The 15,316-nt window shown below is 41.4% G+C and overlaps 1 pseudogene; it reads right to left on the minus strand.

Moving 5' to 3' along the window:
* Positions 1–13,096: 13,096 nt before the first annotated feature.
* LOC138144325 (ubiquilin-4 pseudogene) lies at positions 13,097–15,234 on the minus strand (annotated as a pseudogene).
* Positions 15,235–15,316: the final 82 nt, after the last annotated feature.

The raw sequence follows: 15,316 nt of genomic DNA on the forward strand, positions 1-15,316 counted from the left end.
ATATCCCTTCAAATACTTGAAGATAATTTTTGTATCCTTTCCCAAAAGTCTTATCTTTAGGTTAAAAATTCTCAGTTTCTTTCATTAATTCTTGTATAACACATTCTCTAGTCCTTCCATCATTGTCGTCACCCTTTTTTTTTGACATGTTAGAATTTGTCTTTCCTAAAATGTGGTTTCCAGAATTGAACAGAATACTCCAAATATGATCTGATCAAGGAGAATATGATAGAAAAAAAATCACATCCTTTATTCTGGCTACTATCCCTGGAATAGCATCATGTTTTTATCCATTGCTATTTCATACTGTTGTTTCATGAAACTTCTGTTTCACACTGTTAACACAAATTGATCCTCACTTTTTTTTTTTCAGTGAGATTATCTAGTTAGGCTTCCTCCATCCTGTATTTGTAAATCTGGTTCCTTGAAGACAAGTATAGAATTTTACATTTATCCTATTAATTTTCACAACTTACTTGATTTGTATCAATCTTCCACTCAAAGGAGGTTTTTTAGGTCCACCTTCTCTCATACCCTGCATTAGCTATCCCTTCACTCCATGTCATTTGCAAATTTGACAAGCATGCCATCTTTGCCTTTATCTTGGAGTTTGAATTTCCACATTCAAAATGTTGAAATTGCCTAGAGTCATGGATAGATCCTTGTGGGACATTTAACTTGAGATGTCCCCCCAAGGTAGTCAATTAATGACTATTTTTTGGGTCCAGTCATTGAATCAGTTCCAAATATGCATAATTATATTGTCATCTGGCCTGCATCTCTTTATTTTCTCCACAAGCATAACTTGAGAGACTTTGTTAAATACTTTGCTGAAAGGCTGTAAGACAACTCCAAAAGACTCATGATGGAAAGGGATATCCACATCTAGAGAAAGAACTACAGAGTCTGAATGCAGACTGAAGCAAACTACTTGCTCTCTCTCTTTGGTGTTTTGTTTTGTTCCTTCTTTCTCATTGATTCCATTGGTTATAACTCTTCTTTAAAACTTGACTAATGTTTAATGTGAAGCTATTTGTAGAACCTATATTGGATTGCATGCCGCCATGGGTGAGGACAGGGGGGAGAAAATTTGGAACTCAAGGGATTGTGGAATTGAATGTTGTAAACTAAAAGTAAATAAACACATTAAAAAAATGCTTTGCTGAAATGTGTATATATACTCTCTGTAGCATTCTCCTGATCTACCAGTATAGTTACTGTCCAAAAAGAAGAAAAGAAATGAAATTAGTTAGGCATGACCTGTTCTTGATGAAACCATGCCGGCTTTTTATTACGTCTGATTTCCTTTCTTAGTGCTCACAAACCATTCCTTAAAAATATATTATAGGATTTTTTTTCAGGAATGGAAGTCAAGCTCATTGGTCCTTAGTTTACAGATTCCACTCTCTTTCCTTTTTTGAAAATGGCAAAATTTGTCTTCCTCTAGGCCTCTGGCACCTCTCCCATTCTCCAAGACCATGGTTTAGTGACAATACCCGATACCCTTTCAACACTTTAGATTGAGGTTTATCAAATTCTGGCAACTTGAACTGATCTGTGTAGAATTTGACAAAGCCACATGACACAGGATGGATGATAGAAGTGAAAGCTAGCTGGCATTCATCTGAGGAATGAGACCTACATTTAAAAGGTATGATGTAATAGGAACTAGAGTAGGGATACCAGTGAAGATCACTTGAGGCCAGAATTGGTGGCAATCTACTAGGCTTCACTATAAAACTATTCTTTGTCCTTTTCCTTCCTCTTTTTATCTCATTACTCCTCTTCTACTCATCTCTCCCTTTTTCTTTTATTTCCTACTAGTTTTGTTTTTCTTCACCATTTTTTCTTCTACCAACAGAATATAAGTTCCTAGAGAACAGAGATGGTTTCTTTTTTTTCTCTTGGCATCTCCAGTGCCATGACACATTGTTAATGCTCAATAAATGCTTATTGATTAATTCTTGATTTACCTGATCAATCTGTAGGGAGGTTCTTAGTGGTGTGCTATAATCTTCAGCATATTCAATATATGGATATAGTTTTGCCTCATGGTGGCCCCCTCTTACTTTCCTCTACCCTCCTCCCTTCTCCCCATTGTTTCTCCCCACCTCCACTTTATGGTTTTGCTTCTTTTATTGTGGATGAAGTTACTTTCACATTTACACTCAATCTCAGTCATTCTCTCAGCTCTAGGTCTAAGTATTACTCCTCACATGGTCTCTTAGGGAGCTTAGAAAGTGCTATTTAAGTATAGCCTTATTTACAATTATGTCCTCACTGCTTAGTGAATGAAATGGAAAGGAAACCTTTTGTTAAGTGCTTGTGATGGGCCAAGAACTTTACTAAATACTGGGAATACAAATAAAAAATTGAGAAAGTTGGTTTTAAACAGCTCATGTTTTATTTGAGGGAGATAACACATACAGATGAGCTCAATTATAGGAAAGATGGAAAGTTCTCATGACTCTTGAGTGCATATACAGGGTTGATGGCAAAACTTAGGGGTCCATAGTACTAATAGGCAGGGAAAAATGCAATGCCTAGGGTGGGGAGAGAGGTCTAGAGTGCATAGTTGAAGGGAAGAGAGTAAGTAATGTGGTCTATCATATGAAAAGGATAGTAATTGCTGGTTCTCTGCTAATCAAAGGGTGTGGGTAATTATGCCTATCTTGTTCTCCTGACTATTGGGAAGCATATCTTAGTGGGCAGGGATTTTTGGGGGGCCACTGGGGGAAGGATACTTGAATTATTTAATAAGGAGGGTTTTAGATTTCAGCATATACCAAATTCACCAGTTAACTGAGTGAAGTTAAGTAGAGGTGGGGAAGGTGACATCATTCCATACCCTAGCTCATCCCTTTTCCATGTACCCAAAGCCAAAGTTCACTCCAGGGACAAAGCTATACCTAGAGGTGCCTACAAAATTATGGAGATCCACCCTAAGGTGTACCCACAAACCACTTCTGCTGAGTTGTAGTTTCACTTCACTCTCATCTTCAACTCAGTCATGTTATTTTATGTCATTATCTGATCGTTTCTTATAATAAGCTCCTACTACTATTCATTATCTCTTGTTCTCTCACTAATATTCTATTCCTGTTAATTGTTCCATATTCTGACTTCACGACCCAGAGGTTGGTTTCCCAGTGGAGGGGTGTGTTTTACTCCATAGTTTTGCAGTAACAGGAGAAGGTTTTGAATCCCTTTCATAGCCTGGGGGTGAGGTAATGTATAAGCAGAGTCTACAAACTCTCTTAGACTAGGGCATGCAGCCAGACCCTCTTTGTATTCTATTATCTCTTCTAGACACCTTTCTCATTTTTAGAACAGCAAACAGATTCAATGGGAAGATTGTCTAATAATGATTATTGTACATAACCACTCCTAAATTGAATTTGATTCATCAAGCATTTACTAAGCACCTACTATATGCTAGTAATTGAATTACAAAGATAAAAATGGAATGGTTCTTGCCCTCAATGAGTTTACATTCTCCTGGGGGAAAACAACATGTATACATTATCATAGTATATATGAAATAAATATGGAGTAAATACAAAGTAATTTTGGGGGTGGGTGTATGGAAAAAGTACTAATTGGACAGGATTAGAAAAAGCCTCTTATAGGAAGTAATATATGAGCTAGGGCTTGATGGAATCTAGGGGGTCTCTAAGCCAGAGGTGAAAGAGAGAAAATGATAGGCATGGGGGACAGCCTTTGCAAAGGCACAGTGGAAACATCATGGGTGGGGAACATCAAATAAATAGTCCAGTTTGCCTGGAATGTAGAGTACATGATGGGGAGTAATTAATTTCTTCTGGAAAGAAAGATTGGATCCAGATTATGAAAGGTTTTAGATGTCAGATGATGGAGTTTGCATTTAGTCCTAGAGACAATAGGGTACCACTGAAAATTCTTGATCAGGGGCGTGACATGATCATACCCTCTGCTTTAGGAATATCATTTGCTAGTTTTGTAAACGATGGATTGGAGAGGAGAAAGCTCTTAGGCAGGGAGGACAATTAGTTTGTGCTGTGTGATTGTGCTGTGGGGGAAAAGGGTAAAGATTAAAGTTGTTTTGAAAGTACTATAGAAATGACAAGATATGACAAGTTCTTGGATGGGGTGGGATGGGAGAGGGTGAAGAGTGAATGCAAATTAGAACGACTGAAAGGGTGGATGATGATGCCCTTTAAAATAAGGAAGTTAGGAAAATATTGAGATTTTGGGGCAGCTAGGTGGTGCAGTGAAAAGAGCACCGGCCCTGGAGTCAAGAGGACCTGAGTTCAAATCTGGGCTCAGACGCTTAATTTACTAGCCATGTGACCTTGGGCAAGTCACTTACCCCAATTGCTCTGCCCTCCAAAAAGTAAAAAAAAAAATAGTGAGATTTGGGCTGAAAGAAAATGAGCTTTGTTTTGGACATGTTGAATTTGAAGTGCCTATATATCCAATTGGCACTTGGCAATAAGTTCAGGAAAGAGATGAGGGTTAACTAGATTTAGGAGTTTCCATGATTGCAAGAACATAGAAGGAATGTAAGAAGAAGAGGTCTAAATGAGGGCTAGCTTTAATGTTAACAGTTGAGTACCAGAGGACAGAAGGTCACAGATTTAGAGTTGGAAAGAGACCTTAGAAGTTGTTGAATCCAACACTATTTTCAGATGAGGAAACTGAGATAAGGAAGGAGAGGACAAGTGGTTTGTCCAGGGTCACAAAGCTAATAAGCGTCTGAAGCAAGATTTGAACTCAGGTCTCCCTAACATCAAGCCTAGTAATCTATAGATTGTGTAGCAGCAGGATGGAATAGGGACACAGTAAGGAGTAGTATGAAATTGGATGGGAATAAAATAAGGAAAGAGTGATAGAAGGGCAAGGGTATATTTCTTTAGGCAGTCTTGGATTCTTGAAGCACACTGATTCTGCGAGAAGGAGAAAAAAGTGGAGAAGGAGGAGAAAGAGGAGGAGGAGGAAGGGGAAGAGAAGCTACACACTCTTCATATGCAAAAGTAGCTATGCCACAAATCTTAGGATGTTGGTTTGATTGTCTCTCCAGATTAGGACTGAGGAGGAACAGCATCAAGTCTCCGCACCTAGGGCCTGGATCATCTTCATTTGATAGCAAAAAGGAAGTAGATTCCCTCTCCCTCTACCTACCAGAGCCAATGTCCTGGCTCCAATGTATAATGGTGTTGATTGGATTATCTCCTCCCCAGGGAGGAGAGGGAGGAGCTTCAATATTGAATAAGTGGAGGTAGGAGTAAGAAGTTTTCCCTCCTCCAGCTTTTCTATTCTTTTCATCTCAGTCCTAGACTTTAATGATGTTTTCTAAATTCTTCCTACAGTCTCATATGATCATCCCTCCAAAACTTGCCTAATACAGTGAATCATCACCAATCAAGAATGATTCATACAGTTAATAATGTCTCCAGTGGATGAAAATCTTGTTTTTTTTATTTTATAATACCAGTTCAAGACTTGCCTTTCAGGTTATATTTCCTTTAGCTCACATCTCCTGGGTTTTCTGCTCTCCTAAATTCTATATGCTTACCAATCTTTTTTTTTAACTTTTCATCTTGATACCTTGATATTCTTGATTCCTTTGCTGGTTTCAAAAGCCAGAAGCAAACCAGGAATAAGTTTGTGTATTTCAAAATCATGTTGGGAAACAGCAAACATTCTCCAAAGATTGTGGAACCTGAGATAATGGAATAGTTGATAATTTCATAATGGCTTTATTTAAATAAGAATTCTTTGTTGGAGGTAGAGTATAATAGAACTGTTCAAGATGAGCCCCCCTTCTCCAATATATTAAGGAAGTTGCATATTCTCCAGAGTCCTCTTAAGTCATGAGCATTTTGTTCTAATATGTTAGACATGAGTTAATGGCATTTTACCATAGTGCTTTGACTAAAATGTTTCTTATGGATTGTACCTTAGACTCATGCTTTTTAATGCAGATTCATTTTGAAAAAACTTCAGTAAGTTGGAAGAAATTCTGTATCTGGTATTTCCATCTTTATGCATTATGGATAAATCCAAAATAGGTTCTTAAACCTTTTATAAATGAATATTATACAAACAAGTACAGTTTATGCAAACTAATATTTCTTTGAGAAAGGTATTTTTTTTTTAAATTTCATTTACTCATTCATAGAACATTTCAGTGGTCCTGCAAAGAGCCCTGGACTTGTGTCAGAAAACATGGTTCAAATCCCATCTCTACCATTTACTACCTGTGTGACCTTGGACAAATGGCTTTTTTTTTAACCTTTAGTTTTACCATCTGCAAAATAAGGGAGATGGCTTAGATTGGGGGTATCAAACAAATAAAAATGAAGCCACTAATCCATATGCAATCTATGCATAAGTATCCCTGCAACTATACATTGCCTTAGTTTTTAAATATGTCACCTGTTTTTTAGTGTGTTTTCATTTTTATTAAATATTTACCAACTACATTTTAATTTGGTTAATTGGCACTTGGGTTGGGTGTTTGACACTCTAGTCTACATGACTTCTCAGATCCCTTTCAATTCCCAGTTCTCATTTTATGATCCTTTTGTGGGCAAAGAATTATGCTAGGCACTAAGAGTGACAGAAAATTTCAATTGACCAGGGTTCTTGCTCTGAAGCACCAAACAATCTAATAGAGGGATGAGATACCAATAATGCCCAATATGAAATAATAATTAAATTCTATAAAGAGTTGTTAATTTTCTTGCCCAGTTGTGCTCCTTGTTCTTCTCTATCATGCCCTAAGAACTTCATTATCAGCAACTTTATCATCCTGCAAGATTGCATCAACTTTGGTACTTATAAGTACCCTCTGCCCCTCTGACTGTAAGGCAGAGTGAAGAACTCCTTCCAAAACCTCCATATAAGAGGACACCCAGGCTAGCCATCTCCTCATTTCCCACCCAGTGCTTCCTTTGGGGAAACCCACCTGGGTTTCCCCATCATGCCCCTGAGTCAGGTGCCTTCTCTGGCTTCCATGCCACTTTTAAGTTTCCCTTTGTGCTGTCTTTTTCCATCAGATTATTAATTTCTTGAGGACAGGAACTATCTTTTTCATGTAGCCTCAGTGCTAAGTATAATGCCTGGCACGTAGTAGGTACTTAATAAATGTGCTATTAAAAGCTACTGTGTTAGGCCAAGGGATAGGTGGTCTTTATGTATGTTTCACCCCTAAAGCTTACATCTGGGTTTCAGGTCAATTGTTCTGACGAAAGGAGGTAATTCAAACTGTGTTAGGTCTATATAGCATTCTGGCCAATAAGAGAAGATAAATATATCACAAGTGAAGTCAGGAACTAGCTTGAGCCAGTGCATTGGAGAGGCTGATGGAATGTTGAGTTTAGGGAATAGTTGTAGTTCAGTTTGGATGAATTGTAGAATCTGTAAAAGAAATCAGTGTGAAATAAGGCTGAAAAGGTGGGTTGTATCCAGATCATGAAGGCCTTGAATGTTATGTTAAAGGGTTTATATTTTATCTGAGATGCTATGGGGAGCCAATGAAGACTTGGGGGAAGGGGAGTGATACAATCAAACTTTGATGTAGGAAAACTGTTTTTGGCATATGTGTGGAAAATTCATTCTTTCACAAAACTCTTATTCTGCACCTTTGTCAGGGCATGGAAGTGATCTTCATTTCTTGAAGGTTATATTATCAAAGCGCAAACTTGGGAGATTCTACCATGCTGGAAAGGCTTCAAGTATAGCCCTGGCAATAGATTATGTCTGCTTTTTAAGGACCTTCCTAAGTACAGACAGTGTAAAGCAATGCAAAGGACTAGTTCCCATAAATGTTAAGCAGCCACCAAATGGTTAACAAAGCTTTGTTGCAACTCACGGAAAGATGATGGGACAGATGTTGGGGAATAATATGGATGTGAGGCCCATCTTGCTCCACAGACATACAGGCAGCACACAGGTGGTGACTCATGTGGGTAGAGGGATGTATACTTTGATTGAGGGCCCAGAGTCCCTCATGGCGCAAACATCTAGAAGTCTGAGAGAAAGAACTGATTTCATTGTCATCAGTGGGGTGGAGGCAATGGTATGACTTAGATCAATACATTGAGGATATTCTCTGAAATGCATGATAAAGAATGAGAAGCAAGGAATCAAGAAGCTTATTTCTAACTGAGCTACAGGACACAGAATGATAAAATAAGATAAAGTTGTATCACAGCAGGAAACAGATGGGGGCAGCAGCAGACTCTCAGCTGGTTAAGTCTTAGATACATGTGTATGAATTGTCCTGGGAGCTGAGGCTGAACTAGTCAAACTGGATTTCCCTGACTTCCAGATAGGTTCATCACCAGTAGGCTGGACACTTGATAATGAATTACTTGTCTATGGCAACCCAAAATACAAATTGACCTTTGGTCCTGTGCAACATCTTTTTTTTTTTTTTTTGCTTCTGCAATGATGGTGGCAGAGTGGTGGAAAAGGAGGTAGAAGGTGTTAAGAATCACAGTTTTTAGGCAACGTGTAAACATTAATTTAGTCCATGGTACTTTAAATGTGAGATCTTTGTCCAACGACTGAAAAATATACAATCTACTCAAGAAAGTGAATAGGGTCGCATATCAACTTTGACATTCTTGCTATAAATGAAGCCAGAAGATAAAAACAAATTGCAGTTAAATGAAAGAATGGCTCACAGGTTCTTACTTGGAGAGGAAAATAGAGGAGTTGGCTGAGTTTATAGTGCTTCCAAAGGCAGTAAGAGATATCATTTCATGGGTCATTTTGTCATTTTGTAGTGCAGTGGTCATGATAAGTTTTTGCAAAAAGATCACCATGAAAATCAATGCAGCTTGTGCATCAACTTCAGTTGCAGAGGATGAAGAGGTAGAAAAGTTCTAGAAAGAACTCAATAATATACTCTAAAATAAATTAATGTGAATTCTGATATTAATAGAGCTCAATGCAAAAGTGGACATAAAGGAAGACAAGGAAATATGATAGTAAATATGGCTCAGGTGTAAAAAATGGGAGTCAAAGACTTAAAGATCACACAGAAGTCTTACAATTGTACATCATGGATAATATCTTTGAGAAAAGAAATAGGAAGCCCTGGACATGGCAAATTATAATATTAAAAATAAAGCTTATAGTAATTCAACAACTAGGCAATGTTTCATTACTATTGTGGGAATCACTTCTGAATCAGCTTTTTATGTATACTGAGACCATTGGTTTATTATAGCAAAGGTAAAAAATGCTATTGTAATGTTAAGGGAATTTGAAGATCTTTCCTGATCCTTAATAAGCCTCACTTGGAGTACAAGAGAAGCTTGCTTAGGGGAGGCTTGTTTTTCAAGAAGGCCCACCTTTTGTTACTTTTTAATTAGGCAGTGGGTCATGAAGGTTGTGATGTTCTATGACCTTGGAGAAGGTTATATATACTTCTGAGATAAGATTTTGCTTTGGGGCTCACTTATGGGAAGGGTTGTATGATTTGATCAGATGAGACTCTGGGCAGCCGTTGAGCACCTTGGCTTTGAAAACCCAAATGTTGGTGCTTGTCTCTCTGGTAACTATGTAAGTATGAGATAGTCAGACAACTAGAAGCCCTGTCTGTTGGTCTGTTGAATTGTGCTATTTTCTCTGTCTGTATTTTTTTGTTTGCTTGTAACTTCTGTTTATATTTTCTCAGAAGTTCAGGGTGATGACTTTTCCCACTGAACTTGGTAAATGATATATGTTTGATTAAACTAAGATTGCTAACCCCTTTTGAGTTGCTTTCCTTTAGAAAAGCAGATCAAAGAACCTGTGCTAACAGCTATCCTGGGTATACTAGGGTGCCTTGCTTTTACAGATACCAAACTAGGAGACTAAAAATGAGGAAAAAGCATATAGCATTCAATAAAAAAACCTGTAGCCTGACCTATTTAAATGAGCAATTGATCTGAAAATTTGGAAATGGATGGAGAAATGAACATGGGACACAGACTGTTACCATTTCCTACAGAAGCTTTACTGATATGAATTGACTGTCATAATGAGATAAGAAGAGCTTAGAAGGGGTGGCCGGGTAGCACAACGAGTGGGAGCACCGGCTCCAGTGTTGGGATGACCTGGAGATCGAATCCTGGGCTCAGACACTTAGCACCCACCCAGAAACACCTGGCCGTGTAACCTTGAGCAAGTTACTTAACCCCAATTGCTTAGGGGCAGCCAGGTGGCTCAGCGAGTAAGAGCACTGGCTCCAGTGTCGGGATGACCTGGATCAAATCCAGGCTCAGATACTCAGCACCACACCCAGAAATAATTGGCCGTGTAACCTTGAGCAAGTTACTTAACCCTGATTGCTTAAAAAAAAAAGAGCTTAGAAACTACTTGATATAAAGATTGATATCCTGCCAAAAGTAATGTGACATGGAAGCCACTGGCAATACAGGTTTACAATGAAAATTCATTTGTAAAATCTTTCAAAGAAGGATGATAAAACAGTGAGAATTAGAAAATCAAATTTAAAGAAAGGTTAGTGAGATATGCACCTAAGCAAAATCACATGAAGGATATGTAAAGATGAATTTAGAGGTAGACAATAGGTGGAGGAAAATATTTGTAAATATTCTTATGATAAATTCCTTTCATCATTGAGGACATTTTGGCCCAAACATTTATACTTTTACATTCTGGTTATTGACATGATGCCTGAGGAAGTATAAATGGCATTGAAGAAAACAAAGATAAACAAATTACCTGGGCTAAACCAAGTATTCACAGAAACTCATGTTGGAGCCCTTCCTGGGCCTACTTACTGATAGTACTTTCCCTTTGAAATTACCTCCAATTTATTTTGAGTATGTCTTTTTTTACATATTTGCTTGCATGTTGTTTCCTTCAACAGATTGTGAGCTCTTTGTTTTTGCCTTTCTTTGTATTTCTGGTGACTAACACAGGACCTTATACTAGAAGTAAGAGCTTAATAAATACTTGGTGGCCTGCTGATTTAACACAGTTCTGACAGCATTAAGGGATAGATACTAAAGGTATGGGGAAAGCTTTTTTGAACCTTATTACCAAGAGAAGGTGATCAAGAACATCTATAACTACGTAGCACAGTGGATAGAGTGCTAGGCCTAGAGTCAGGAAGACCTGAGTTTAAATCCTGCGTTAGACACTTACTAGCTCTGTGACCTCAAGGAAATCATTTAACCTTTATTTGCTTTAGTTGCTTCATCTATAAAAAGAAGATAATAAAAGCTTCTACCTTCCAGGGTTGTAGCTCAGAGGAGATAATAATCACAAAGCTCTTAGCACAGTCTCTGCCATTTAGTAAGTACTATATAAGTATTAGCTATTATCATTTTCATTGTTATAATTACACACATATAAAATACTTTATAAGAATAATCTATACATTCATTAAGGGTCTTTTTTTTCACAACAAAGATCACGCCATTTATTTACACGGGATTGGGAGAACAGGGTAGGGATGAGGTATCTATTCTCTACTATCTTGATCTCCAACCCTAGATCAAAAAAAAAATGACTTCATCACCACTTCCTCCTTCAAATAGGGTTTTCCTGAATAGAAGACTAAAGGAAGGACTTGGAGGGGGGAATGAACACAGAGGTAAGAAAGGCATAGGCTCAGGATACAGAGACTTGAGGGCCCCCATCCCTCTTCTATCCTATGATCTTAAAGCACTTACCAGTATTCAGAGGTTGGGGTGACTATGTACATGTGTGTGTATATGTGCATATGTGCATGTGTGTGTGTGTGTGTGTGTGGAGGGGGAGGGGATGGTTGGGTGATATCCCTACCCCTTTTCAAAGGGGCATGCTCATCCTTTATTCAGCATCAAGACTTCTGCATACCAGCTATTCCCATCCCACCCCCAGACTGGCAAACCCCATTTCTCTTTGGGGGAGATGGTTCTAAAACTAGAACATAGGACCCTTCCTCCTGCAACATCCCTGAGGGGCAGGGAAAAAAATCTCAGCCTCTTCTGTGACAAACCCTATTTCCCAGGGGAGCGCCAAAAGCACTGGTCACTTCAGACCTGGACAAGACCCTGGTGGTCTTGAGCACATGGAGAATGTGTTTGTGTCTGTGTTGGGGGGGGAAGGTGAAAGGGAAGGGTTGAACAACATTCTGTGCTTGGGGGTTATGTAGTCAACAGGGACCATTGTGGGTATTGAGAATCACCCCCCTCTCCCTTCTAATTCCAGTCCCTAATTAGGATTTATAAATCCCTTCTCCTAGATTCATTCTCCACCCCCAGTCTAGCAAACCACAATTTTCCCTTAGGGTTGCTGGCTTTTTCTAGTTTCTGACTCTCTACCCATTCTGACCTACTCCAACAACTGGGACATCCACTCTTTCCTCCAGGAAGCTTTGTTGCACCCCACTCCATATCTGCAGCACTGATGTCAAGATCCCTAGCCGGCAGGATCTTCCCACCTTGTTTCTATATCCTGAAAGAGTGATCCATCTCCTTCCCCAATAGGGAAACAATTTCTCCTTTCCTCTTTCACAGAAGAACCCACAAAAGAGCTGTGTACATAAATGGTGTTCAGAATAGGAATATATAGTGGGGGAATGGAAAGGGGGTGTGTCTTAAATTAACTGCCTGCTCTACCTGCCCTTTCCCATTTGGAAGCAAAACTCACAACCCTTCATTGGAGGGGGGGGCACGGTTGAGGTTGGAGATAGGACTGGTGGGAAGAATTGTGGGAAGGCTTTAATAAGAAAGCTGGGGTATGGCCAGAATTAGACACAAAAAGATTCCATAATCAACTAGGAGGGACAGCCCAATATCCCCTAAAAGACTAAGCCGATCAATCAGGACATCCTATGACTCAGTTCCATTAATAATAAATTATGGAGAATATGGGGGGCAGTCAGGGATGTAGTTGGGAAATCCCCCCAAAAAGTAAAAATTGCTTAAATATCTCTTGCCAAAAGTCAGGCAGGGGCAGAATGGAGGAAAGATGTTCAATTAGAACCAAGAGACTCAAGACAGGGCTATAGGGTTAGGTTGCCATGCCCCAAATGCCTCTCCCCTTACTGTCTGAAGAGGCTTGAAGACTGAGAGATGGGGTGAAGAGTCATAGGAGATGAGGCTATGGATTTGGAAAGTTTGGGGAGCTGTCAAAGGAACCAAATGATGTAGGGAAGGTCAGTGTTTAGGTGTGCAGATGTGGGTGAGGGGTAGGGTGGAAGGGATGGACTCAGGGATTAGGAGGACTGAGAGCCCAGCAGTCTCTCAATGGCTGCATTAACATCCCCACCCGTAGCAATCAGGGCCTGCAGGTTAGCCCATGATGAAGTTCCATGGTCGATGAAGCCCATGGCATTGAGTTGCTCCAGCTGTTGCTGAAATCGAATCTCTGGTATCTGAACCTGGGAATTCCCTCCTCCAGCCAAAAGCTGAATCATTTGTTGCATCAGCTGCTGCTGGGGGCTGGTGGTGCCCCCTCCAGGAGAGGCACTAGATGGCATGGATGGGGAAGTGATGGGGGGCTGTGGGCCACTGATACTTCCTGCAGGGGGAGGTGGGATCCAGGGTGCCCCAAAGTTGCCAAGGCTGGGCACCAGCCCTGGGGCCTCCGTCTGCAGTGTCTGCAGCCCCTGTTGAATCTGCAGCAGGGCCTGCATGGCCCAGGGATTGGTGAGAATGGACAGCAAGTCTGGGTTCTGCATCTGCTGTAGAAAGACAGGGAGCTGGAGCCTGAGCTGCTCCTGCAGCTGGGGGTTTCCAGCAAACAATGGGACATTCACCATCATCTGAGCAGCGAAGTCGGGGTTCTGGGCAAGCATCTGCATCATACTTTGCATGTATGGGGCAGAGACCATGTTTTGTATTAGCTGAGGATTCTCTGAAGTTTGCTGGAGAAGATCTTGTATCTCAGGGCTGTTAAACATCCCTGACCCCAGGCTAGCTACATTGATCCCAAAGGGGTTGGAGACTGTTGGGTGCACCTGGCTGGTCCCTGAACTTCTGGTGCCTTCCCCAGCGGGCCCTGTGGCCTGGGAGGTGGGGCCTGAGGGGCTCCAGGGGTTAGGGAGGGGCTCCTGGCTCTCAGTCCAGAGAGGTTGAGAGGAGGAGCTGTCAGAATTCCCTGCCATTGAGGAGAAGGGATTGTGGACAAACTGTTCCTGAGCAGCACTGAACATGGGCTCCTGGATGTCTGTGTACATGCATCTCAAGGCATATTATCCCCCAGGGATACTCTCTAGGTTGCTCAGGGCCCCGTCCTGGTTGCGCATCATCTCTTGCATCATGGCAGGGTTTTGAGCCAGTTCCATGGTCTGCCTCATTAACTCTGGGTTATTGAGCATATTGCTGATCTCCGGATTCCTCTCCATGAGTTGCTGCTTCTGTGGGTTGGCCATGATCATATGGCACATCAGGTCAGGGTTGGACATCATATCTTGGACGAGGGGGTTCTCCATGATCTGGGACAGCATCTCAGGGTTGGACATCAGCTGTCTCTGCATCTGCTGTTGTAGCTCCATGAAATTAGCTGAGCCAAGGCCTAGGTTGCCCAGCCCTAGGATGCCCCCAAAGCCAGAGAGTATGGATGCAGGCCCACTAGAAGGCCCATCCCCACCTCCTGGGCTTGGGCCACCTCCACTGTTCCTCTGGTTTCCACTAGCAGCATCAGGGACAGAGCTGCTTGAGGTGGATGGCTGAGCAGGGGCAGCAGGTGAAGCTGTCGTGGGGGCTGGAGCAGAAGCAGCATCTGGGGCAGAGGAAGCAGCAATAGCAGTGGTGGCAGCAGCAGCGGCAGGATCTTGAGCCTTCTGTGGGGTCTTGATCACTAAATGGACAGTGAGCCCATCCTTGATCCCATGCTGATTTAACGTGTCTCCATCTTTGAGAATCTTGCCAGCGAAGATCAGGACAAGCTGGTCTTGCTGGACCTTAAACCTCCGGGAGATATTCTCTTTTAACTCTTTAACCGAGGCGCGATCGCAGATCACGATCTCCTCCTTGGCCTTGGGGGTCTTGACGGTGACCCAGATCAGGGGCCCTGGCCCCGGCTGGCCCTGGCCCCGGCTCCGGCCCCGCTGGGCACCGCCACGCCGCCGCTGCCGCCGCTGCCGCGGCCCGCCCTCCAGCAGGGCCCCGGCTCCTCCTTCCAGGCTGGCCTGACCACTGCGTCGCCAGCCCAACCCGCGCCCCCCCCCCCCCGACCACTGAGGGTCTTCATAAAGAAGATATTAGAAGAGTAGAGGCTACTTAAAAGATCTGCAGTCATTCCATTTAAAATAACTGCAGACAGTATAAAATACTTGGGAGTCTATCTGCTAAGAAAAACACAGGAACTCCATGAACACAAT

The sequence above is a fragment of the Petaurus breviceps genome, unplaced genomic scaffold, assembly GCF_028583685.1.
Source record: "Petaurus breviceps papuanus isolate PSGF00001 unplaced genomic scaffold, PetGlider_PUasm1.0 90696, whole genome shotgun sequence".
Lineage (NCBI taxonomy): Eukaryota > Metazoa > Chordata > Mammalia > Diprotodontia > Petauridae > Petaurus > Petaurus breviceps.